The sequence below is a fragment of the Dipodomys merriami genome, unplaced genomic scaffold, assembly GCF_024711535.1.
Source record: "Dipodomys merriami isolate MVZ:Mamm:240054 unplaced genomic scaffold, mDipMer1.0.p SCAF_26, whole genome shotgun sequence".
NCBI classification, from domain to species: Eukaryota; Metazoa; Chordata; class Mammalia; order Rodentia; family Heteromyidae; genus Dipodomys; species Dipodomys merriami.
This window is the reverse complement of record NW_027204048.1, coordinates 7,099,820-7,125,873: the sequence shown is the minus strand read 5'-3', so window position 1 is coordinate 7,125,873 and position 26,054 is coordinate 7,099,820. Positions and strand designations below refer to the sequence as shown.

General features: G+C 46.4%; 1 long non-coding RNA gene and 1 other non-coding gene across 2 annotated transcripts; one reads left to right on the top strand and one right to left on the bottom strand.

The window, feature by feature from the left end:
* Positions 1 to 1,399: 1,399 nt before the first annotated feature.
* On the bottom strand, positions 1,400 to 25,443 carry LOC138836823 (uncharacterized). Its single transcript, XR_011375076.1, has 3 exons — positions 25,281 to 25,443; positions 9,520 to 9,596; positions 1,400 to 1,521 (listed from the first exon to the last, which is right to left on the bottom strand). It is a non-coding gene; the product is annotated as an uncharacterized lncRNA (long non-coding RNA).
* LOC138837054 (U6 spliceosomal RNA) lies at positions 15,075 to 15,181 on the top strand. Its single transcript, XR_011375152.1, has one exon. It is a non-coding gene; the product is annotated as a U6 spliceosomal RNA (small nuclear RNA).
* Positions 25,444 to 26,054: the final 611 nt, after the last annotated feature.

The following is a 26,054-nucleotide window of genomic DNA, read 5'->3' as shown; positions in this document are numbered from 1 at the left end:
AGTTGGTTTGGAGTGGTCTCCAAGGTTTCTATGCTCAAATATCTCAGTGTTTTGTTTTTTTTTGTCTGGTCATGGGGCCTGAACTCTGGGCTTGGGGGCTGTCCCTCAGCTCTTCAGCTGAGCCACAGCGCCACTTCTGGCTTTTTTCTTATGTGGTACTGAGGAATCGAACCTAGGGCCTCAGGCATGCAAGGCAAGCACTCTACCACTGAGCCACCTTCCCAGCCCAATATGTAGCTTAGGGACTGATGAGCACTTACCTCAGCCTCAGGTGTGCTGGGATTGCAGGAATGTACCATTGCACCCAGCAAGTGGCTGCTCTTTAAGGTGGCAGTGGTATCGAGATGAAGCCTAGCATTCATCTGGAAATGCCTAGATTACAGATGTATACCACAGTGCTCAACTTCTAGATTCTGTTTCGTAGAACCTCCACTGTCTCTTCTCTCTATGGTCATTATTGAACCCAGCTGTAATAATTTCTGGAGTAGCTCTGAGGTACAGTCTTCAAAATTCCCTTTGTTTCCTAATGTAGTAGTAATGCATATAATCCTAGCACTCAGCTTTGGGCCACATAGCCACCCAGACCGTCTCAACACAGCCATTATAGAAGAAGTAAATCCTTTTGTTATACACTATGTACAAAACAGCTAATCTTTTTTTTTTTTTTTTGAGTCCGGTCGTGAGGCCTGAACTCTGGGCCTGGGTGCTGTCCCTCAGCTCTTCAACTCAAGGCTAGCGCTCTACCACTTGAGCCACAGCGCCACCTCCGGCTTTTTTTTTCTTTTTGCTTATGGGTGCTGGGGAATCGAACCCAGGGCCTCAGGCATGCAAGGCAAGCGCTCTACCACTGAGCCACCTTCCCAGCCCCACAGCTAATCTTTTTGTTGTTGGTGGTGGTGGTCATGGGGCTTGAACTCTGGGCCTGGGCATTGTCCCTCAGCTCCTCAGCTCAAGGTGAGCACTCTTCCACTTGAGCCATAGTGCCACTTCCAGCTTTTCTGGTGGTTTATTGGAGATAAGAGTCTCAGAGACTTTTCTGCCCAGGCTGGCTTTGAACTGCGATCCTCAGATCTCAGCCTCCTGAGTAGCTAGGATGACAGGTGGTAGCCACCGGCACCCAGCTGAAACCTAATCTTAAGACACATTCTACTGTTACCACATACTCCCTTTGAAATAATCCATGTAGCATTGCCTCGGACCGGGTTCTGTCGGGAAGACGGAGGATACCTAAGGGAGGAACCTGGAATAGGATGGGGAGATGGCAAACAGACAACTCACACACGTTAGGAATGGATGCTGAGTGCTGAGTGCAATTTAATGCAGAGGATAACAAACTTTTATAACAGAAGTCTTCATAAGAAAAGGCAAAAGGTTACATAATCTTGTTGCAGGGCTTCATTCTTGGATGATCACCAGCTGGTCGCCTGAAAGGGCAAAAGGTTTACACAATCTTGCTGCAGGGCTTCATTCTTGGGTGGTCACCAGCTGGTCGCCTGAAAGGTACTTGTTTCCGGCTTATCTCTAAGAAATATGGGTTTTGACGTTTGTCACCATCTCACCATTACCTTATTTCTATAGAGGCCTTAATTATCCCATAAGATCTTTCCTGTTCCTTCTTTAATAGTAAGGTTACGGAGGCCTAGATCTAGCAAGTCTCTTAGTAAATGAGAGTACCAGGAAGTTCTTTCTCCTAAGTAGTTATCTCCGCAATTGCCATACATTCCTTCTGTTCTAGCCGCGCCTATAGCTTCTTGCAACTCTTTTACAAACAATTCCTTCTGCTGAAATGACTTCATGAAACCCCCAATACTTTTATATTTACTTATGGCTTGTCTACTAGCCTCCATAAGAGGGGCTTCCAGGGTAGCACTTAACTCTGGTGAGTTAGTCATATTTTTAAGACACTCATCAGATATTGGAGTCGTCAACACTCTCAAGAAAGAGCTTTGAATAAGGGAACGTTGACAATAAGTAAGTACAATGAACAGCAGAAACAGTAAAAGATTAATAGGCACTCTTATGAGGAGAAGAAAGAAACACATCTTTCCCAGGGGTTTGCCAGCCTTTTTCCAGGAGTAGGCCTCTTAGAAGCCCTATTCTCCGAGGTAGACTTCGGTGAAGTCCTAAAACTCAGAGATAGGTCTCTGAAGCCCCTATCTTGGTCTGATAGATGGTTTCCCATGCTAAGCAGACTCCACTGGAGTCGGCGTGGCATAGCATTTTCTGTATTCCTGAGTTTAAGCAGTATAATTACTACATAATAAAAAGGATGCCACTTAAATACCCAGACATCTTTTCATAACTTGAATTGATGATTAACTTACTTGGGCTGTGATCCATTAGGCCATGATAAAGTAATAAATACTGTGGCCATCACTGGATTCTCTCCAACCCAAAGCAACCCCTTATGTATCTCACAACATCTGGACATGCAAATAACCTCCGCTTCCACTTTGCTTAAGTTGCTCCCAGAGTACTTCATGCTGCTGGAGCTGTGCATCTGGGGACTCCTCAGGGAATGTCTGCATCCTCTGACTTTATTGTGTTCAGTTTCCACAGGGGGAATTCCAGAGGTGGTGGGGGCAGGTTGTGCTAGCTCAGGGCTTCCCTCCCATAGCAAAACCTTAAAGAATGGTCTTGGGCTCAGGAACATGAAAGATAAGCCAAACAGGCCTGGACCACTTTCTTGTGTGAAGTGCAGAACTGAAGGTTAGAGAGTGAAAACCAGCAAGAACCCACCCCAAAACTGTGATAGGGAGTTCCCTATTCCTGCTCAGCTCTCCTCAGGTTTCCTTTCCCTCCCATGGCTCCCCACTTTCATATTCTGGAAACCACAGGGAACAAGTACCAGTTCTATTTCTCAGGGTAAGTTTTCAATGGAGTCCAATAATTACTATTTCTGATTCTTAAAAAAATTGCTGACTTCCTTTTTTTTTTTTTTTTTTTTTGTTCCACTGTCCGTTTTCTCCTTTTCCTTTTCTCTCAGCACTGAATTTTTTTTTGGGGGGGGGGGGTCGGTCATGGGGCTTGAACTCTGGGCCTGGGTGCTGTCCCTGAGCTTTTCAGCTCAAGGCGAGCACTCTACCACTTGAGCCACAGGGCTACTTCCAGTTTTCTGGTGGTTAATTGGAGATAAGAGTCTCATGGACTTTCCTGCCTAGGCTGGCTTTGAAGTGCGATCATCATATCTCAGCCTACAGAGTAGCTAGGATTATAGGCGTGAGCCACCGGCGCCCAGCTAGCCCGGAATTTTTTTTTTTTTGGGGGGGGGTCCAGTCATGGGGCCTGAACTCTGGGCCTGGGTGCTGTCCCTCAGCTCTTCAGCTCAAGGCTAGCGCTCTACCACTTAAGCCACAGCGCCACTTCTGGCTTTTTTCTTTTTGCTTATGTGGTTGTGGTGCTGAGGAATCGAACCCAGGGCCTCATGCATGCAAGGCAAGTGCTCTATCACTGAGCCACCTTCCCAGCCCAAGCCCGGAATTTTTTAAGTGCCCCTGGAGCCAGTTTCCCTCATCTGGCTTTTTTTTTTTTTTTGGAGGGGGGGTCTTTTCAATATTCTGTTGTTCTGTTGTGCACTTTCTTTTTTTTTTTTTGGAACTGGTCCTGGGGCCTGAACTCTGGGCCTGGGTGCTGTCCCTCAGTTCTTCAGCTCAAGGCTAGCGCTCTACCACTTGAGCCACAGCGCCACTTTTGACTTTTTTCTTTTTTCTTATGTGGTGCTGAGGAATTGAACCCAGGGCCTCATGCATGCAAGGCAAGCGCTCTACCACTGAGCCACCTTCCCAGCCCCTCTTCCCAGCTGTTGTGCACTTTCTTATTGTTTACTTTGCATTTGGAATAGAACATTAGTTTGAGCTGAGTGAAAAAGTATGAAAAGCAAGGTAAATTATTTCAGCCTCCACTAGCAAAATCTTTTTGGGTTTCCTCCTTCCCCATCTACTTTCTGCCAGTTGCCCTTTTTTTTCTGTCTTACAGAGGAATTGATTGATTGGTGCTGTCCTCTAGGTTGAATGAGTTTTTTTCTTTAGGTCATGGGGCTTGAACTCAAGGCCTAGTTGCTGTTCCTGAGCTCTTTTTTTAGTTCAAGGCTAGTGTTCTACCACTTGAGCCACAGCTCTATTCCCAGTTTTCTGGTAGTTAATTGGAAACAAGAGTTTCATAGCCGGGCGCTGGTGGCTCACGCCTGTAATCCTAGCTACTCAGGAGGCTGAGATCTGAGGATCACGGTTCAAAGCCAGCCCCAGCAGGAAAGACCGTGAGACTCTTATTTCCAATAAATCACCAGAAAACTGGAAGTGGCGCCGTAGCTCAAGTGGTAGAGCACTCGCCTTGAGCTGAAGATCTGAGGGACAGCGCTCAGGCCCAGAGTTCAAGCCCCATGACCGACAAAAAAAAAAAAACCAGTTTCATGGACTTTCCTGCGCTGGTTGGCTTTGAACCATGATCCTCAGATTTCAGCCTCCTGAGTAGCTAGGATTACAGGCATGGGCCACTAGCACCTGACTTGAATGAGTTTCTTCTACTTCAAAAGTAACATGCCCTTGATGAGCATCACTGCAAATGCATGAAAAGGAAACTGCTTTCTCTGCCATCTCAGACTTGTGGGGAATGGCGTGGAGTAGGACTTTGCTCTCAATTCCAAACAGAGTACAGTATCTCTTCGTTCAGGAGCTGATGCTGCTCAACAGTCTGCATAAACACCAAGTTGAGAAACCCCACTTGCTGAAAGGGATGGAAAAGACAAAGTACAAACTTTTCCCCTGAGGTGGGCCTGTAATGCTCTGCTGTTCTGAGTTGAATTTTGGAAGCAGGTGCTAGTTTTCCTGTGAAAGATCCCTCTTGGCAGCTGCTGGCCTAAGTTAAGCCACTCTTCTCTACTTGGTGAGTGACTGAGCTTCTTTGGTGTCCAGTTTTCTCATCCTTAAAATCAGAGGATGAGCAGAGTGTAGCTACACATATCTGTAGCCTCAGCTCCTTAGAGGCTGAGATAAGAGGATCACTTGAGACCAGGAGCCCTGGGAATTAGGGAGGTGAATTGCTTGCCCAGCACACAAAGCCCTGGTTTCAATTCACAGCATTGCAAAAAGAAGGAAGAGGAGGAGGAGGAGAATGGGGAAGGAAGGAAGAGAAGAGGGAAGAAGAGCCATGCCTAAATCTCAGCATGTAGAGCCCAAGGCAGGAAGGATGCAAATCTGAGGCCACCAGGGCTTCTGGGCAAAATCGTGTCTCATAAACACCAAAAATAAGGCTGGGAAGGTGGCTCAATGGTAGAGTGCTTGCCTTGCATGCATGAGGCCCTGGGTTTGATTCCTCAGCACCACATAAGCAGAAAAGGCCGGAAGTGGCGCTGTGGCTCAAGTGGTAGAGCGCTAGTCCTGAGCTGAAGAGCTGAGGGACAGTGCCCAAGCCCAGAGTTCAGGCCCCACAATCGACAAAAAAACAAACACACACACACACCCCAAAAATAAGTAAATAGTATATAAAAACAAAAGATAAAATTAGAGGACAAAACCATATATTTAAGATCCCTTCATCTTGGCCACTATATGAGTTCATGGATGAGATGTGTTTTTCTGCAAGTATTCATGCAAGAAAAGTACTGAAGTCCTGAAGATAGAGTTTTTGTAATCGCAACACATGAAGTATTTGGGGTTTTTTCTCCCTCCATCCCTGTTCTTATTTTCCTTCATTGCTTTACTTGTTGTTCTTGTTGTTTGGTCTAAAATACCAGCTCTTCTTTTTTGTTCTTTTTCTTTTTTTCGGTCATGGGGCTTGAACTCTGCACTGTCCCTTGAGCTCTTCAGCTCAAGGCTAGTACTCTACTACTTGAGCCACAGCGCCACTTCCAGTTTTCTGAATTGCAGACAACAATCCCATGGATTTTCCTGCTCTGGCTGGCTTTAAACTTGGATCCTCAGATCTCAGCCTCCTGAGTAGCTAGGATTACAGGTGTGAGCCACTGGCACCTGGCTTCTGTTTTGTTCTTTAGCTTTTTCATTCAAGACTAGCACTCTGCCATTTGAACCACAGCTCCACTTCTGGCTTTTTGCTGGTTAATTGGAGATGAGTCCCATGAACTTTCCTGCCTGGATTGGCTTCAAACTGTGACCCTCAGATCTCAGCCTCCTGAGTAGCTTAAGGTGGGTGCCACTGGTGCCCCATTTCAGCTCTTCTTTTTTATTTAAATGGGCTTCAATATTTTCAAGCAAGCATATATAGAATACTTTGATCATATTTACCCTGCCCCTCCCTCTTTTTCTTTCCTCCTCCTCCTCCTCCTCCTCCTCCTTCTTTCTTTCTTTCTTTCTTTCTTTCTTTCTTTCTTTCTTTCTTTTTTTTTTGCCAGTCCTGGGGCTTGAACTTATGGCCTAGGCACTGTCCCTGAGCCCCTCTGTGTTCAACGCTAGTGTTCTACCACCTGAGCCACAGCACCACTTCTGGCTTTTTCTGGGCTTCGTGCATGCTAGGCAAGCACTCTACAACTAGGCCACATTCCCAGCTGCCCGCCCAGCTGCCCGCCCCCCTCCCGCCCCCTCCAGCCCCAGCCATTTTTTTTTTTTTTTGTACTGGTATGGGGTTTAAACTCAGCCTTGCACTCACTTTTTGCTTAAGGCTAGCACCACTTAAGCCCACACTTTTACTTTCTGCTTTTTCCTGGTTAATTGTAGATAGAGTCTCTTGACTGCCTTTGAACTGTTATCCTTAGACTTCAGCTTCATGAGTTGCTGAGACTGATTACAGGCATGAGCCACTGGAGCCTGGCTGGCCCAGAACTCTTTTTTTTTTTTTTGTCGATCATGGGGCTTGAACTCTGGGCTTGGGCGCTGTCCCTCAGCTCTTCAGCTCAAGGCTAATTTTCTGCCACTTGAGTCACAGCTCCATTTCTGGCTTTTTGGTAGTTGATTAGAGATAAGAGTCTTGAGGGGGCTGGGAATGTGGCTTAGTGGTAGAATGCCTGTCTTGCATGCATGAAGCCCTGGGTTCAATTCCTCAGCACCACATACATAGAAAAGCTGTACTGTACTGTACTGTAAAGGGGCACTGTGGCTCAAGTGGTAAAGTGCTAGTGTTGAGCAAAAGAAGCTCAGGGACAGTGTCCAGGCCCTGAGTTCAAGTCCTGGGACTGGTTAAAAAAAAAAGTTTCGAGAGCTTTCTTGCCCTTGAACCCTGGTTCTCAGATCTCAACCTCCTGAGTGGTTAGGGTTACAGGCATGAGCCACTGACCCCAAATGCCATTGCTGTTTAATAACCTTTTGAACATCTCTGTTTTTTTTTTTTTTTTGTCAGTCGTGGGGCTTGAACTCTGTACCTGGGCACTGTCCCTCAGCTCTTCAGCTCAAGGCTAGCACTCTAACACTTGAGCCACAGCACTACTTCCGGTTTTGTGAGTAGTTTATTGGAGATAAGAGTCTCATGGCCTTTCCTGCCTACGCTGGTTTTGAATGGGGATCCTCAGATCTTACCCTTCTGAGTATCTAGGATTACAGGCATGAGCCACCAGCACCCAGCCTTTTGAACATCTTTACAAGGACAGTATTTTGTCTTTTTGAGGCTAAAGTTGATTTTTATAAGCCACAGCTTTGAGCAAGGACTTGCGAATCAAGTGAGTGGTCAGAGATGATTTCACCAGCATTGGCTCTGTCGGAGCTTCCCCGTAGAGCATGATGAGAAGTCTGAAATGCCTTCTGCCACTAATCGGGTCACAGTTCATTTTTCTTGCCAATCTCACAGCAGCAAATGAAAACTATCCTTGTATTGAATACAACACTAGGGCCTTCCTTTACTTTTCCTTTAAATGTTTTTTGAGGAGGGCTGGGAAACAGGGTCTCAATGTAGCTCAATGGTCTCATGAAGACCTCAAACTTCTGATCCTCCTGCTTCAGCCTCTCAAGTGATAGGACTACAGTAAGCTACAGGCCTTCTCTTTCTTTTGATTTGTTAATTTTCTTGGTGTGGAGTGTCTGACCTCCGGCCTGTATTTGGCTTTAGTTTGTCCCAGACACTCCCACTCCTTTAATACAAACTGATTTGCTCAGCTCCTTGGAGAGAGCTTTGGTGTTTTCTGTGTCAAAAGGTATGAGCCAGGACTGGGAAGGTGGCTCAGTGGTAGAGCGCTTGCCTTGCATGCATGAGGCCCTGGGTTCCATTCCTCAGCACCACATAAGCAGAAAGACCCGGAAATGGCTCTGTGGCTCAAGTGGTAGAGTGCTAGCCTTGAGCTGAAGAGCTGAGGGACAGTGCCCAGGCCTAGAGTTCAGGAACCATGACCGCCAAAAAAAAAAAAAAAAAAAGTGTGAACCAATAATTGCAGGAACATTCCTGGTATTCTAGGTAACCTTAAATTAGTCAAGATTTTAATATGCAATTTACTTTTTTGTTTTCATCAGAGTAGTTAATCATCAATTTAAGAGAATAGAGTCTTGTGACCATTTTGCTATTTCTGCAGGTGGTATGTGCCAGCATAGACATTATGCATGTGGCAGGTACCTTGTTTCTGTCTCAGCTAGGCTTCCTAAATGACATCAGACAAACGCAGAATGAAAAGTCACTTGTCAGGAATTATAGTGTAATGCAGGCACTGTGTGACAGCCTTTCAGTTAGTGAAGGTTCAACCATGGATGTATCTCAACTAAGGAGGTAAAAGAATGAAAAATTTCAGAATTCTTTGCCTGTCAGCCCCAGGTATTGTAAAAGACTTTGATAACTCGATAATTCCTTTTTTTTTTTTTTCAGTTCTGGGGCTTGAACTCAGGGGGGCTGGGCGCTGTCCCTGAGATACTTTTTTTTTTTTTTGGTCAGTCATAGGGCCTGAACTCTGGGCCTGGCTGCTGTCCCTCAGCTCTTCAGCTCAAGGCTACCACTCTACTACTTGAGCCACAGCGCTACTTCCAGCTTTTTCTGCTTATGTAGTACTGAGGAATCAAACCTAGGGCCTCATGCATGCAAGGCAAGCACTCTACCACTGAACCATCTTCCCAAACCTGTTTCTGCCATTCTTTTTGCTCAAGACTAGCACTTTACCATTTGAGCCACAGTGCCAGTCCTGGCTTTTTCTGAGGAACCAAACCTAGAACTTCATCCATGCTAGGATGAGCCACATTCCAAGCCCATGATTATTCCTCTTTTGAGGTTCTAATATGGACCAAGAGCTGGAAAACAGATGCTTCAGTGCATAGCAGAGGTTGTTTCCTTAGACTGTATCAGTCTTAGGTCACATTGTAAGACCGTTTTTTTTTGTTGTTGTTGTTTGTAGGGCTTGAACTCTGGGCCTGGGCACTGTCCCTCAGTTCTTTAGTAAGAAGGCAGGAGTTCTACCACTTAAGCCATAGCACCACTTGCTGTTTTCTGGTTGTTAATTGAGATAAGAGTCTCATAGACTTTCCTTTCCTAGGATGGCTTTGAACTATGATCCTGAGATCTCAGTTTCCTGAGTAGCTAGGATTACAGGCTTGGGACACCAGCTTCCGGCTTGTAAGACCTTCTTAACACCTTGGAAGGCAGTCTGCAGGGGTGTCTTACCTGATGTCTTGGCTGGTTTGCTGCCTCAGGCATCCACCATGCTCTTTCTCCCTGTGCTGGTCTTTGCCTTACCCCTGCTAAGGAAAAAAACATCCTCACAGACACTGCATCCTTGTTAGGGGCACTATGCTCTGATGCTTTTAGAATTTATAATGTCAGCATTAGGGCTGGGAAGGTGGCTCAGTAGTAGAGTGCTTGCCTTGCATGCATGAGGCCCTGAGTTTGATTCCTAAGTACCACATAAGCAGTAAAGGCTGGAAATAGTGCTGTGGCTCAAGTGGTAGAGCACTAGCCTTGAGCTGAAGAGCTGAGGGACAGCGCCCAGGCCCAGAGTTCAGGCCCCACAACCAGCAAAAAAAAAAAAAAAAAAAAAAGTCAGCATTAGTAAAGACCCAGTGGTACATATCTATTCTCCTGTTACTAGGGAGGTAGCAGTAGGAGAACCATGGTCTGAGACCATCTGGGTAAAAGTGTGAGACTAAAAAACCGTTAAAAAGGGCTGGGAAGATGGCTCAGTGGTAGAGCGCTTGCCTTGCATGCCTGAGGCCCTGGGTTCCATTCCTCAGCACCACATAAGCAAAAATGAAAAAAGCTGGAAGTGGCGCTGTGGCTCAAGTGGTAGAGCTCTAGCCTTGAGCTGAAGAACTGAGGGACAGCACCCAGGCCCAGAGTTCAGGCCCCACAACTGGACGCCCCAAAAAAACAAAACTGTTAAAAAAATCTTTCCAGGGCTGGGATGTAGCTCAGTGGCAAAGTGCTTGCCTAGCAAGTGCAACGTGCTAGGTTCGATCCCCAGTACCAGAAAAATAAATAAATAAATAAATAAATCTTTCCAGACTGGGAATGTGGCTTAATGGTAGAGTGCTTGCTTAGCATGCATAAAGACCTGGGCTTGATTCCTCAGTACCACATACACACAAAAGGCCGGAAGTGGTACTATGGCTCAAGTGGTAGAGTGCTAGCCTTGAGCCAAAGAAGCTCAGGGAAAGTGCCAAGGCCCTGAGTTCAAACCCCAGGCCTGGCAAAAAAAAAAAAAAAAAAAAGCAAGCAAAAAATCTGTCCAGCACTGGTTGCTCACTAGTAATCCTAGCTACTCAAGAGACTGAGATCTGAGGATCATGATTCAAAGCCAGCTGGGGCAGGAAAGCCCGTGAGACTCTTATCTCTAATTAACTACCAAAAAAAAAAAAAAAAAAAAAAACTGGAAGTAGAATTGTGGGTCAAGTGATAGAGTGCTAACCTTGGAAAAAAAAAGCTCAGGGACAGTACCCAGGCCCTAAGTTTAAGTTTTAGTGCTAGCACCCTGCCCTCTTCCTCCAAATGAAAACCAAACTAGAGGTAATGGTAGCATATCTACTTAGCAAATTATAGGCCCTGAGCAATCAGACAAAAACCGCCACCAACAAATACCTTATGGGCAGCCAGGATATGCAACTCTGGCTGATTCAAAAAAGGAGAAAAGGGGCTGGGAAGGTGGCTCAGTGGTAGAGAGCTTGCCTGGGTTCGATTCCTCAGCACCACATAAGCAAAAAGAAAAAAGCCAGAAGTAGCGCTGTGGCTCAAGTGGTAGAGCGCTAGCCTTGAGCTGAAGAGCTGAGGGACAGCGCCCAGACCCAGAGTTCAGGCCCCATGACCGGACCCCCCCCCCTCAAAAAAGGAAAATAATATTTTAGAAGTTTATTGGGATTTAATAAATTGTCAACTAAAGTGCAAAAAAGTTTATTGAGTAGGTGACAATTTAGAGATGGTCAGCTCCATCTCTATGGAAAGTGCCATCCCAGAGAACAGGATCTGTTCTGATGGAGGAAGTCTCACTTCCCTGACTGGTCCCCGTCTTCCCTCAGGGACATCACTGGGGTCAGACATTGCCCCTGGTGTGAGAATCCAGTCGCTGTCTGATTGGAGCTGGAGGGATGTTCATACCTCTAGGCCCTGTGACATTCTCCCTCCAGAAGACCAGGTGAGATATGGTTCTCTCCCCCACTCCCCAGGAGGGCTGGGTGAGAACTGCTTAGCTGGGGTTTACAGGACTCAACCAACACGTCTGGCTTGTTAAGTAGTTTTTTTTGTTGTTGTTGTTTTGTTTTGTTTTTTGGGGGAGTCCCATCGTGGGGCCTGAACTCTGGGTCTGGGCGCTGTCCTTCAGCTTTTCAGCTCAAGGCTAGCGCTCTACCACTTGAGCCACAGCGCCACTTCCAGCTTTTTTCTTTTTTTCTTTTCTTTTTTTGCCAGTCATGGGGCCTGAACTCTAGGCCTGGGCGCTGTCCCTCAGCTCTTCAGCTCAAGGCTAGCGCTCTACCACTTGAGCCACAGCACCACTTCTGGCTTTTTCTGCTTATGTGGTGCTGAGGAATTGAACCCAGGGCCTCATGCATGCAAGGCAAGCACTCTACCACTGAGCCACCTTCCCATTCCCTGGCTTTTTCCTTTTTGCTTATGTGGTGCTGAGGAATCGAACCCAGGGCCTCAGGCATGCAAGGCAAGCACTCTACCACTGAGCCACCTTCCCAGCCCCTTGTTTAGTAGTTTTAAATAATTTATTCTTTGGCTTTCTGTGACTTGTTGAGGTGTTGCTTAACATATCTTGGGAAGTCTCTAGGAAGTTTTGAATTAAGAGATAAGCCTTCATGTGAGTCATATTAGACAGTAACTATTTTTATTTTTATTTTATTTTAGTTTGTCGGTAAGGGGCTTGAACTCTGGGCCTGGGTGCTGTTTCTGAGCTCTTCAGCTCAAGGCTAGTGCTCTACCACTTGAGCCACAGTGCCACTTCCAGTTTTCTGGTGGTTTATTGGAGATAAGAGTCCCTTGGACGTTCCTGCCTGGGCTGGTTTTGAACTATGACCTTCAGATCTCAGCCTCCTGAGCATCTAGATTTGATTACAGGTGTGAGTTACCGGCGCCTAGCAAATAACTACTTTTTTTTTTTTTTTGCTGGTCATGGGGTCTAAACTCTGGGCCTGGGTGCTGTCCCTCAGCTCTTCAGCTCAAGGCTAGCACTCTACCACTTGAGCCATAGCACCACTTCTGGCTTTTTTTTTTGTTTATGTGGTACTGAGGAATCGAACCCAGGACCTCATGCATGCAAGACAAGCACTCTACCACTGACTACCTTCCCAGCCCCGTAATTACTACTTTTAACAGACCTCAGCATCTCAACAGGAGTTGTTTTGTGTGTGTGTGTGTGCACACACGAGAGGGCGTCTGCACACTCACTTTTTGGTGTTTTTTGTTGTTGTTTTGTTTTTGTTTTTTTCCCATCCTGGGGTTGGAACTCAGGGCCTCAGCACTATCTCTGAGCCTCTCTGTCCTCAAGGCTAGTTCTCTACCACTTGAGCCACAGCATCACTTTGTTTTTTCTGAGTAGTTTATTAGAGATAAGATTCTCACAGACTTTCATATCTGGACTGGTTTTGAACCATGATCCTAAGATCTCAGCCTCCGGAGTAGCTAGGTTTATAGGTATGAGCCACCAGTGCCTGGCTTCAGGAGGAGTTTTTATTGTATGTTTTATTTTAAACAGAAGGCATTCACATTGATTAGCTCAAAAATGTTCTGGTTCCATCTAGTGAAGACAATGTACGTAAGAAAAAGAGGTGGCAGCCGGGCATTAGTGGTTCACGCCTGTAATCCTAGCCAGGATCTCAGGAGGCTGAGATCTTAGGATCATGGTTCAAAGCCAGCCCAGGCAGGAAAGTCTATGAGATTCTTATTTCCAAGAAACCACTCACAAAACCGGAAGTGGCACTGTAGCTCAAGCTGTAGAGTGTTCGCCTTGAGCTGAAGAGTGCAGGGACAGTGCCCAAGCCCAGAGTTCAAGCCCCACTACGACCAAAAAGAAAAAGAAAAAGATGGTGGTGAAATAAGGAGCCCGGGTCTAAGTGACATCGTGGTGCCTTGTTGAGTAGAGGGGGCTTTCCACCCAGCTCTCAAAAGCCCACAGGTGAGAGAGGCCATTCTTTGAATTGCAGACAACATGCTGGTTAGCCCCAGGGAAAGCTTTGCTACAGAGAATGCTTATCTCTGACTGTTCCCCTACATGGAAGGTTTTGCTAACCCCTGAGTATTTCCCTATCTGGTTTGCTTTCGTTGGCCCCAAACATGTGGTTTTTGTCTTTAAAAGCTTTGTGCAAGCTCCATTCAGGGCTTCAGATCTTTGAGACAGGAGTGCACCTGCAGTCACAGGCTTTCTAATAAAGACTCACAATTTGACCTCTTAAGATGTGGCTTTTCTGTTTCTCGCCGATTGAGTTCCAGTACAACAGTGGTGTGCTGCTAAGCCAGGCATGGCTAGTACAAACCCTTTCTACCGGCCTGAGTGGACCTTGGGCATACTCATGTCCCTGGGAAATCTCAGGAACTCTTAGGGAGGGGACTGTTAAGTCAGGGCTTGCCACAGCCACCGGACATTGAGAATTCACAAAAATATAAAACTAAGAAGGCAGATTTTTAGGTTAGCAAAAGGAGATGAAAAATGGTCTGTGTGGGCTGGGAAGGTGGCTCAGTGGTAGAGCGCTTGCCTTGCATGCCTGAGGCCCTGGGTTCGATTCCTCAGCACCACATAAGCAAAAAGAAAAAAGCTGGAAGTGGTGCTGTGGCTCAAGTGGTAGAGGGCTAGCCTTGAGCTGAATAGCTGAGGAACAGTGCCCAGGCCCAGAGTTCAGGCCCCACGACTGGACTCCCCCCCCCCCCCCAAAAAAGGTCTGTGTATATCCATGAAGACCAGGGAGATACTCCAACCTATTTCCTACTGAGTCTGTGGGAAAATCATTGCATAACCCAGAGCAAAACTCCAGGGTTTGATGAGTCAAAGAACCAAGAGAGGTATAATTCCTCCTACTCTTGTCCCATAGGGTATTAACTCATGAAACAAAGGCTTATACAGTGACCTTCTTTTCATGGTGAAATAAGGCTACTGTGTCTAACCAGTGCCATCTTGGCCACATGATGGATGATAGGGAATTGGGTTTAACTGGCACCATCTTGTCTTCATGGTGGAGAAAGGTGAAGTCTCACACCCTAGGTGATGGGAATGCCTGAATTCCTAGGGAGGAGTGGGGAAGACTTGAACAATAGGTTAGTGGACCTGCCAGTACTAGGTCACAAACTCTCAAGGTCCTGTGATCCTGCCCCCTGACCAGGACCCTATTTGGGCCATGATGAGCTTAGGTACCATTATGCCAGGCCTCATGGTCACCATGGTGTCCCACTTCAGCTCCCCATTGGAGTTTATCTGGTTTATTGGCTTTTTTTTGAGAGGGTGGTCCGGTCATGGGGCCTGAACTCTGGGCCTGGGTGCTGTTCCTCAGCTCTTCAGCTCAAAGCTAGTGCTCTACCATTTGAGCCACAGCGCCTCTTCCAGCTTTTTCTGCTTATGTGGTGCTGAGGAATCGAACCAAGGTCCTCATGCATACAAGGCAAGCACTCTACCACTGAGCCACCTTCCCAGCCCCATGGCTCAGTTTTCTAACAGTGTTAAGTATGCTCAAGGCTGCTACAGATCTTTGAGACAGGAGTACATCTACAGCCACCTGCTTTCCAGTAAAGACCAATTTGTGTTCGCTTTGGCAACACATATACTAAAATTGGAATGATACAGAGAAGGTTAGCATGGCCCCTGCGCAAGGATGACACACAAATTCGTGAAGCATTCCATAGTTTTTTGTGGAGGGGAAGGGAAAAAACAAATCGTTTAACTAGGGATACAGGTGGACCCATTGCAACAATGAGATGTACAAGTCGTTGTCGAAAAACGAACTTTACAACTTTGGTGGGGGGTAAGGGGAGGATCGGGTGGTGGGAGGGGAGAGTATGGGAAGGGATGGGAAGGGGAAACAGAGGAGGCAACAATGCTTGATAAGAAATGTACTCGTTATCTTGCCCATGTAATTGTAACCCCTCTGTACGGTATTCTCGCAATAAAAAAAAAAAAAAAAAAGACTCCCAATTTGACCTCCCAAATGTGGCTTCTCTGTTTCTTTTTCTTTTTTTTTTTTTTGGGTCCGGTCATGGACCTGAACTCTGGGCCTGAGCGCTGTCCCTCAGCTCTTCAGCTCAAGGCTAGTACTCTACCACTTGAGCCATAGTTGCCACTTCTGGCTTTTTTTTTCTTTTTTTTTTTCTGGTTATATGGTGCTAAGGAATCGAACTCAGGGCCTTATGCATGCAAGGCAAGCGCTCTACCACTGAGCCACCTTCCCAGCCCCGCTTCTCTGTTTCTTGTACTGATTTCCCATACACCAGCGGTTCAGCTAGTGGTTTTCACTAAAGGGTCTTGTAGTTGTAGGGCTAGAACCATCTCACAGTCTTTCACAATCCTGGGTCAGATGGCTGCTGTGAGCAACCAGCTAAGATCTGAGGTGTGGCTCATGACTAGAAGATCATTGCTGATCAGTATTGTGGCCTCTTCATGGTGTGGGTGGGGTCCTTGTAGCACTGTGGCTGTTTCCACAGAGCAAGCCTCCAAAGAAGGCCATGGAGAATTGGTGATGCCTTTCATGATCTGGCTTCTGGAGGTGCAGCGCATTTCTCTGTCAGCTACCAGCTATCTTAAACTCCAAGGAAAAGAACAGATCAGAAGTGAACATCTCATTAACAAACAGCCTGTAGCACGGGAGATCTGTGGTCCATTCCTGGATGGGGAGCAGACCCCGCCCAGCACCTGCATTACCTAGGCAACTGGCACACCTGGAAGAAGTCACATCTGCATCCGCTGAGGTCTCATCTGAATTTGATGTGACCACACCTTTCTCCGCCCTTACCTAGATAAGGCCTAGCCCAGGCCCAGACGTTCTTTCTCTGCTCTTTCCCAGCTCTCTCTTTCCCAGCTCTTTCCAAACTCTTTTCCAGCTCTCTCTCTTTCCCAGCTCTTTCTTTCCCAGCTCTTTCCCAGCTCTTTCTGGACTGTCTCTCTTTCCCAGCTCTCTCTCTTTCTCAGGTCTTTCCCAGCCACATGGAGTGCCAACCTGGCCTGGTCCCAGCAAGTCTTCTGAATAAACCTACCCCTTACCTGAATACCACATGCCTGGTGCTGTTCTTACTCGGCTACCTCTTTTTAAAAACCTAACAGTCACCATCTTGGAAAGTACAGTCGGCCGTTGGCGGGCTGTATGTACAAAGAGTTGGACATTTAAGGTTTCAGATGATTTCAGATTTCAGAAATGCACTCAGATCTCCTTTGGGCCAAATTAGGGAGCCAATGGTAATCAGAGTTGAGGCAGACCTGGGACAGTGAGCAGGGGGCTTTCCCATTGGTTCACACAGACTGGCATATTCAGGAAAGTGGCGGACTTACGAGCAACAGTGGAGATAGGAAGGGAATAACACCATTTTAAAAGTAATTGAGGGGTTGGGAAGGTGGCTCAGTGATAGAGCACTTGCCTTGCATGCATGAGACCCTGGGTTCGATTCCTCAGCACCACATAAGCAAAAAGAAAAAAGCCAGAAGTGGCCTGTGGCTCAAGTGGCAGAATCTAGCCTTGAGCTGAAGAGCTGAGGGATGCACCCAGGCCCAGAGTTCTGGACTCCCCCAAAAAAATAAAAATAAAAGTTTTTGACTTTTTCTTTTTTCCGAGGTGTTGAAAAAAAATCTATGAGGGGGACTTTTATTTGGCATTGTAGTCCAAGGTAGCCCTGGTAAAAGTCCTATCTGAAAATAACCTAAAACATGGAGGTCTAGGAGGGTGGCTCAAGTGTCAGGCCCGGAGTTCAATCTTTAGTAATGCCAAACAACAACAATAAAATAGAGTAATGCTTCTGGGTATAGTGGCTCATGCCTGTAATCCCAATCCTGGGCAAACTGAGCCAGGGGGATCACAAGTGCAACACCAGCCTGGGCCGCAGAGTGAAATCCTGTTTCAAAACACATGCAAAAGAATACTGCCATGAAAGAATGCACAGTGTTTGTGTGCACAGCTGCTTTCCGTTCGCCTGGGTGTACACCTAGGAGTAGAATCACTGGATCATATAGTAACTCACGTTTTGTGGAGCTTCCAAACTATTTTTCCCCAGGGGCTGTGACACTTGACAAGCCACGTTCCAATTCTGACATTTACTGTACCTTCTTGGGTCAACACAGAGGAACCTCTCAGCCTGGAGCCCGCCAGCTACAGAGGCCTTAGGGGAAGCCTTGCATTTCAGAAGAGCAGACCTCTTTGGGTTGTTTTTGTTGTTGTTGTTGGTCGTGGGACTTGAACTCCACTGGGCAATACTCTTGGCCCTTGTTCTTGCTTCATGTCTCTTGGGAACAGCCCTTTCTTGTCTTTTGGAGGACTGGTCCTTCACAGAACTTAACCAGTGTGTCTTTGGCAGCTGCCAGCCAGCACCCTTCCTATCTAGAAACAAGTACGTAGCTGGCTCATGGGTCAGAACTCTTCACAGGGACTTTTTACATTAGCATTATGGGACATCACAAGGCAAAAATCCAACAAACCTAGTTTGAAATTGGATTGGCTTTAGTTTTCTTTTCTTTTTTTTTTTGTTGGTTGTGGGGCTTGAACTCTGGGCCTGGGCGCTGTCCCTCAGCTCCTCAGCTCAAGGCTCTTTACCTCAAAGCTCTTCAGCTCTACCACTTGAGCTACAGCGCTACTTCCGGTTTTCTAGTGGTTTATTGGAGATAAGAGTCTCATGGTCTTTCCTGTCCGGGTTGGCTTTGAACCGGGATCCTCAGATCTCAGCCTCCTGAGTAGCTAGGATTACAGGCATGAACCACCAGCGCCCTGCTTGGCTTTAGTTTTCCACTGTATGATAAAAAGGAGGAACTGGTTATTTCAGCCCATGGTTGGCAGGCTCTGCCTCATGTGAGGAGCTCATGTTGGAGCAAACCTGCTTACCCCATGGCAAGTGGGAACTGGGAACGCAAGAGGGAGAGGAAGGGGCCAAGGCTCCAACTCCATGAATCCAGTGCCCATCTAAAGTTTGGTGGTTTTTGTTGTTGTTGTTTGCCAGGGCTAAGAATAAAACTCAGGGCTTTGCATCGGCTATCTGAGGGTTCTACCATTTGAGCCATGCCCTAGCTCTTTTCTGCTTTAGTTATGTTTTGAATAAAGAATCTTGCATTTTACTCATGGCTAGCCCTCAGACTGAGATTTTCCTACTTAAGCTTCCAATGTAACTAGGATTACAGGTACATACCACCTAGCTCAGCTTGTTTGTTTGTTTTTGTCAGTCATAGGACCTGAACTCTGGGCCTGGGAGCTGTCCCTCAGCTCTTCAGCTCAAGGCTGGTGCTCTACCACTTGAGCCACAGTGACACTTCTGGCTTTTGTTGTTGTTGGTGGTCATGGGGCTTGAACTCGGCCTGGGCACTGTCCTGGCGCTCTTCAGCTCAAGGTGAGTGCTCTACCTCTTGAGCCACAGTGCCACTTCTGGTTTTCTAGTGGTTTATTGGAGATCAGAGTCTCAAGGACTTTTCTGCCTAGGCTGGCTTTGAACCATGATCCTCAGATCTCAGAGGATTATAGGTGTGAGCCACCGGCGCCCAGGTACTTCTGGATTTTTCTGCTTATGTGGTGTTGAGGAATTGAACCAGGGCCCCATGCATGCAAAGCCAGCACTCTACCACTAAGCCACTTTCCCAGCCCCTCAGCTTGTTGAGATAGAAGTCTCCCTAACTTTTGCCCTAGCTGACCTCAAACCGATCCTCTCAATATCTGTCTCTAGAATAACTAACATTGTAATTGTGAGCCACCACACTTGTCTTAGTTTGGTTTGATAAGGTCTCATGTCTTTGCCTGGGGCCAACCTCAGACTGTGTGCCTCTATGTCTGCCTCGTGAGTAGCTGGGTTTCAGTAAGGAGTCCCCAAGCATGTTTTTGTTTTTGAGATAGGGTCCTGCTATCATCTGGGCTAGCCAAGAACCATGATCCTCCTATCTTTGCCTTCTGAGTAGCTAGGAACAGTAATGAGTCACTATGCCTGGCTGTTTTCTGGTTTCTGTTTTTGAGGTATGTCTTGTTATCATCTGTCTAAGCCTGTAATGTGGTCTTCTGCTCTGAGATATATCTGGCATCATCTAAAAGATTTGTATGAAGCGCTTTGCTAGGTGAGGCAGAAGAGTGTGTTTTTAATTGAAGTAGTTTGAGCAGGAATAAAGAAAAAACAAAAAACTGGTAAATAGATTATTTCCAGTCCTTCCCTCTCCCCTCCTCTCCCCCCAACGAGTTAAAGCAGCAAGAGTTCTTATCACCCAGATTAGACCAGCCAGCTTAGGAATTTGATGCTCATCTTTCTCCTGGTTTCTTGGAGGTTCAGATAAACAACTTAGTTTCTGTTTGATGACATGAAACTTCAGCTTGAGAGACTTCATTTTGCTTTGGTCTATTGGGGCCTGGTACAGGAGCTCAGCCCAAAATAATGTCCATAACTTTTACTTAACAAGTAAGAGGAAGTCATGGGGCTGGGAAGGTGGCTCAGTGGTAGAGCACTTGCCTTGCATGCATGAGTCCCTGGGTTCAATTCCTCAGCACCACATAAAAAGAAAAAGCTGGAAGTGGCACTGTGCCTCAAGTGGTAGAGCGCTAGCCTTGGACAAAAGCAACTCAGGGAGAGTGCTCAGGCCCTGAGTTCAAGCCCCAGGACTGGCAAAAGTAAAAGAAAAAAAAAGCAAGTCATTTTGGAGAAACATGAAAACAATAGATCTCTGTCTGTCTGTGGGTGCTTGTATGCGTGTGTGCATATGCATGCACACTTTTATATCTGTATACAAAAAGCTGGTCTTGAGAACAAAATCAGCCCTAGAAGTGGGTTGGGGTCAGAGAGAGAAAGGTAAGGGGTCAAGTCTCTCCAGCCTGGTGAAATAGAAGTGGAGACTCTCATGATGTGGGGGGGGGGGTGGGAGAAGGGGGGGTATTGTCCCTTAAATACATAACCTGTTATCTACCAAGAGCCTCTCTTCCCTCTTGGCCAACAATGTATGGAATGTACTTGACCCTCATCCCCTTCAGGTGAAGGGCAGCATCACAACAAAGAACCAAGGGCAAAATGGCCAAGGCTCTATTATCTTACATGGAAAAAATCTTAAACCACAAGGAAGAGATCTCGTAAAAATACCATCCTCACCTGGAAAAAAAATGATTTCATGAAGTAAGTCAGGCCAACAGAGACAAAGGATGAATGTTTTTTCCCATATGTAGAAGTTAGATCTAAATTATAAATATACAAAAACACACGTGGGGCCATATGCATATTCATGCAACCAAACCAACTGAAGCATGGTGTACACAGAAGTGGCATTCCTGTGGTGTAGCTTGGAACAACTGACAAGGTAATACAGTGAAAACCACAAAACGGAAACACTCCATCTAAGGGAGGTAGGGCTTTGGGGGTGGGGGGAATAGGTGCACGGAGAGAGGAATGTGGGCATATACAGTCACAGTACTCGGTGGAGCCAGGTAATCTGATGGGAGGGGTGAGGTTGGGAGAGATAGGGAATGGCGGGCCAGGGGACATTAACCGAGATGATATGTTTCATTGAAACCTCTTTGTACAACTATTTAGGGGGAAAAATAACATCCCATGATTAACAAAACTGACCTGACCTCAGACCACTCAACAACCTGAGAAAATTCCAGTTCCTTTTTTTTCTCTTGGCCATCTGTCAGAATCTTCTACAATGAGTCTTGTTCCCTTACTTCCACCCATTTTACTCCCAACTAAGACTTCTGTCTGAAAGATCGTTCTCTATGCCTTGATCTGTATCTCAATAACCATTGGTTATTGAGAAGTCCTCTTCATCTGATGCCATTTGCAAATAACAGCATTAAAAGGACAAAGCCAAGCCGCAGTCTGCAAGAAGATGGATGCAAAATACATATCTGATGAAAGGCTTGTATTAGAGCATATAAAGAACTAGAAGAAAGGTTGGAGGAATAGTGCTTTGGTAGAGAACTTGCCTAGCACGTGTGAGGCCCTGAGTTCAATCCCCACCATAGAGAAGGTTTTGTGTGTGTGTGTGTGTATGTGTGTGTGTGTGTGTGTGTGTGTACTGGGACTTGAACTCAGGGCCTTGTGACTCTACCTTCTTGATACATGCCCCTGGGTTTTTTTGCTTTTAATTTTGGATAGGGTCCCACACTTTCTGTGTGTGCAAGTCCTGGGGCTTGAAATCAGGACCTGGGTGCTGTCCCTGAGCTTTTATGCTCAAGACTAGTGCTCTACTACTTGAACCACAGCTCTACTTCTGGCTTTTTTGGTGCTTAATTGAGAATGAGTCTCAAGGACTTTCCTACCCAGGATGGCTTTGAACCACAATCCTCATATCCTCCTGAGTAGCTGGGATTACAGGTGCGAGCCACCGGCACCCTGCCGGATCTCACACTTTTACCCAGTTGTTTTGGACAGTGGTACTGCTACCTGAGTCTCCCCAGCTGGGATTACAGGTGGGTGTCAGCTTATTCTTTGAGATCACAGCTTACCTGTCTGTTTTTGTATAGTTCATCTTGAACCATGATCCTTCTTACCTACATCCCACAAAGCTGAGATTACAAATGTGAGCCACCAAACCTTAAAGAAGAATTTTTACAATTAATAAGACAGACAAGCTGGGTGCCTTGAGCTAAAGAGTGCAGGGACAGCGCCCAAGCCCAGAGTTCAAGTCCCACGACCGACTCCCCCCCGCCCCCCAAAAAAGACAACCGATTTCTTTTCTTGGTGTGTGTGCCCTGTTACTGGGGCTTGAACTCAGCACCTCATGTTCTTCTTATCTTCTTCACTCAAGGCTGGCTGTCACTTGAGTCACACCTCCACTTCCAACTAACTTTTTTAAGTGGTCAAAACACTTGAATAGCACTTCACAGGAAAGAATATCTAAGAAGTCAATTAGTATATTGAAAAGGCTCAGATTTATCCAACTGGACAAGGGAATTTTTGGGGGTGGGGGAAGGGAGAGTGTGCTGGCAAACAGGTTCACACTGTCTGTTTGAGGCCAGGATGTCCTCAGCCTGCTCTAAGCCAATAAATGGCTCAAAGCAAGAAAGCTAGATTCAGGCTTGCCTTGCAAGCAGTCTACCCTGAAGTTTCCTATGAGACTTGGCTGAGAAGCTCAGGGTCAGACTTGCTTGATAATATGGAAGCTTTCCTTGCCTCTTCCTGCTCTCTCATAGCAGTGGCTGCCCCTTTGCCTAAATCCTAGAACTGAGGATGGATATAGCTCCATGACAGGTGATAGAGTGCTTGCCCAACATGCATGGAGCCTTCAGTTGAATTCCCAGTCACACACACACAGGGAGATGCACACTCATGCATACATACCACATACACTCATGAACACACTCACACATACATACTTGCCACAGACCAGACATTTCAAGCTGACTTTGAGGGAAGACAGTAGGATTGAGGAACACACACACACACACACACACACACACACACACACACACACAAAAAAAAATCTGGGACCAGGTGTGGGTATGGGAGGTGGTGAAAACACACCCTTGGATGTTGGAGGTGCATTTCCTGCCTAAGTTTTTACTTCCAATTCCACCATGGCATCTGCTTCTTGGAGCATCTGCATTGAGAGAGGCAGTAATACCATCTCACTCAGTAATTCCAATCCTGATGTATTCCCAGTAGAAATCAGTGCTTGTGTCCAACAAAAGACATTTTTAGAATGTGCAGGGTTGCTTTACTCATCAGAGTTAAAAATGGACCAGATGTCCAACAATAACAATGGATACATAAAATTGTGGTTGTTCCTATAATGCGTTATGTCACACTCATGAAAAATAACAATTTATTATGTATTATTCCATGAAGAAACCTCACTGAACCGGGTGCTAGTGGCTCACACCTGTAATCCTAGCTACTCAGGAGGCTGAGATCTGAGGATCGTGGTTCAAAGCCAGCCCGGGAAACTCTTATCTCCAATAAACCACCAGAAAACTGGAAGTGGCGCTGTGGCTCAAGTGGTAGAGCACTAGCCTTGAGCTGAAGACCTGACAGGGATAGCACTCAGGCCCAGAGTTCAAGCCCCATGACCGACAAAAAAAAAAAAAAAAAAAAGAAACAAAGAAAGAAACAAAGAAACCTCGTTGACATATGATATGTGGAAGAGGACAGACGATTAAGCTGTCCTATTAACAGCAAAGGGATTGTGAGGGAGAGTGTGGGATACACACACGGTTCATGGAGACCACCAGGAGAATGACAGATGAGTTGTTACTGAGGACAGTAGAAGACGCCTGTCCCAGTATTTGTGGTCCGTGAAAAACTCTCCCATTTGAGTGTGGCTGGATTTAGGAACTATCTTCTAAGTACTAGAATGTGTAAAAGTGATGAGATGTCATTTCTAAGATGTTATTTTCTTTCTCTAGAGTGAACTCAGGGCCTCACAATTTGGTCAAGCATGGTATCACTGAACTACATCTCCTCTCTCTTTTTATTGTATTGCAGTACAGGAATTTGAACTCAGGGACTTGCACTTACTAGGTAGGTGCTTTATTTACCACTTGAACCACTCCACAAGTCCTTTTAATATTGCTTATTTTTTCCTCCAGTTTGAGTTTCTCATTCTATATCCAGGCTAGCCTGGATTGAAATCCTGTTTGTATTTCCCCCTCTTAGCTGAGGTAACAGGTGCATACTACCATGTCCAGCCATTGGTAAAGATGGAGTCTCTAGGACTTTTTTTTATTATTGCTTGGACTGGCCTCTATGACTCTCTAATTTCTGCCTTTCAAACAGCTAAGATTACAGGTGTGAGCTACCTCACTTGGTTCCCTCTCTTTCTTTTTAACCCATTGCTCTTGCTTCTGCTCTGGAGAGGTACAAGTGGCTGGAAAATGTTTCTGTCCAAGAACCAGACAGGTTCGAGGCCTGTCAACTTCTATATAATGAGATGAAGGGTTCCCAAGCCTGAGCAAACTCCAGGCCCAGCCAAAGTTTAGATTGCAAGGGTGGGGTTGTGGGGGGGGTGTTGAGCCAGAGCATCCAGCTAACAAATCCAGCTAACAAATTCCTGACTCACAGAAACTGTAATTTTTTTCTTTTCTTTTTTCTTTGGTTCTTTCTTTCCTCTTCCTTCCTTCTTTTCTCTTTTTCTTTCTCTCCTCTCTCTGTCTCTCAGGTCCTAGATGCTGTCCTCAAGCTGCTTTTGCTTAAGGCAAAAACACTCTATCACTTGAGCCAGAGCTCCACTTCCAGGTGTTGTGGCTTTTTTTCTTGTTGGTCGTGGGGCTTGAACTCTGGGTCTGGGCGCTATCCCTCAGTTCTTCAGCTCAAGGCAAGCACTCTACCACTTGAGCCACAGGGCCACTTCCAGCTTTTTTCTTATGTGGTGCTGAGGAATGGAACCCAGGGCCTCATGCGTGCAAGGAAAGCACTCTACCACTGAGCCACCTTCCCAGCCCGGTGTTGTGTTTTTTTGTTTAGTAATTTGTTGGCATTTCTCACAGATTTTCCTGCCTGGACTCGCTTCAAACTACAATCCTCAGTTCTCAGCCTCCTGCATAGTTAGGGTTACAGGCCTGAGCCAATGGCAGTGGGCTTATTGTGTTTTACACTGTGCAGTATGGAGTAATTTGTTACCTAGCAACTGATAACTAATATGAGGACATTACTTGTTTCTCAAAGTTACTCTATTACTCAAGACTGAAAACTTCAGGGCTGCAATGAGGAGAGCTTGCAACCTTCAGAAACAGCACGTTTCTTTCTACACACAAATTCACTTACATGTAGATTCCTTTAGTTTTGTCCACCAGGAAGCTCAGAAACCCAGTTATAGCTCCTTTTAGTAATTGTTCAAGCCCATATAGCCTGCTTACCTGTGTTCTTTTTTTTCTTTTTGTTGTCGGTCATGGGGCCTGAACTCTGGGTCTGGGCGCTGTCCCTCAGCTTTTCAGCTCAAGGCTAGAGCTCTACCTCTTGAGCCACAGCGCCACTTCTGTTTTTTTCTGCTTATGTGGTGCTGAGGCATCGAACCCAGGGCCTCTTGCATACAATCATATGAATTAGATTACATCAAATTTAATTTGCAGGTAAGTGTTCCGTTAAACACTTTAAAAAATAATTTTCTGTTGCAAAATAGTCTTGTACATTTAAGAAAAAGTTTTTCACATGTTGCATTCAGGTGCCTGGAGGAGGTGCCAGGAAGATCATGTCATGGAAGTGTGGCTCTGGATCGCTGGGCATTGGCCAGGGTTTCTTCGGATTGGGTAAAAAATATCAAGTGATAAAGACGAAAAAAGAGAACAGGATGACGAGGGCTGTCACCGAGCGGCCGAGGATGGCCCCGCCGCGCACAGTGGCAGCTTCGAAAGGCCCATCCGCCGGTCCCGCCCCACCCCGCAGCCAGCCCCGCCCCTCACAGCTCAGAGCCCCACCCACTCTTGGCTCCCTCTCCGCCGTGCCTGCTCCTCCCCCTATAACCACGCCCACTCTGAGGTCTCCCCCGCCGCTCATCACGCCCACTACCCCTGGCCCCGCCCGGCTCGCCGGCGGTTGCGCGCTCCGCCCCCTTTTTCCACGCGCGCGCGTGCTAGCGCGCCCGCTCCCCAAGCCCTTCCCGGCTCACTCCTTTCGGGGCGGTTGGGCCGCGC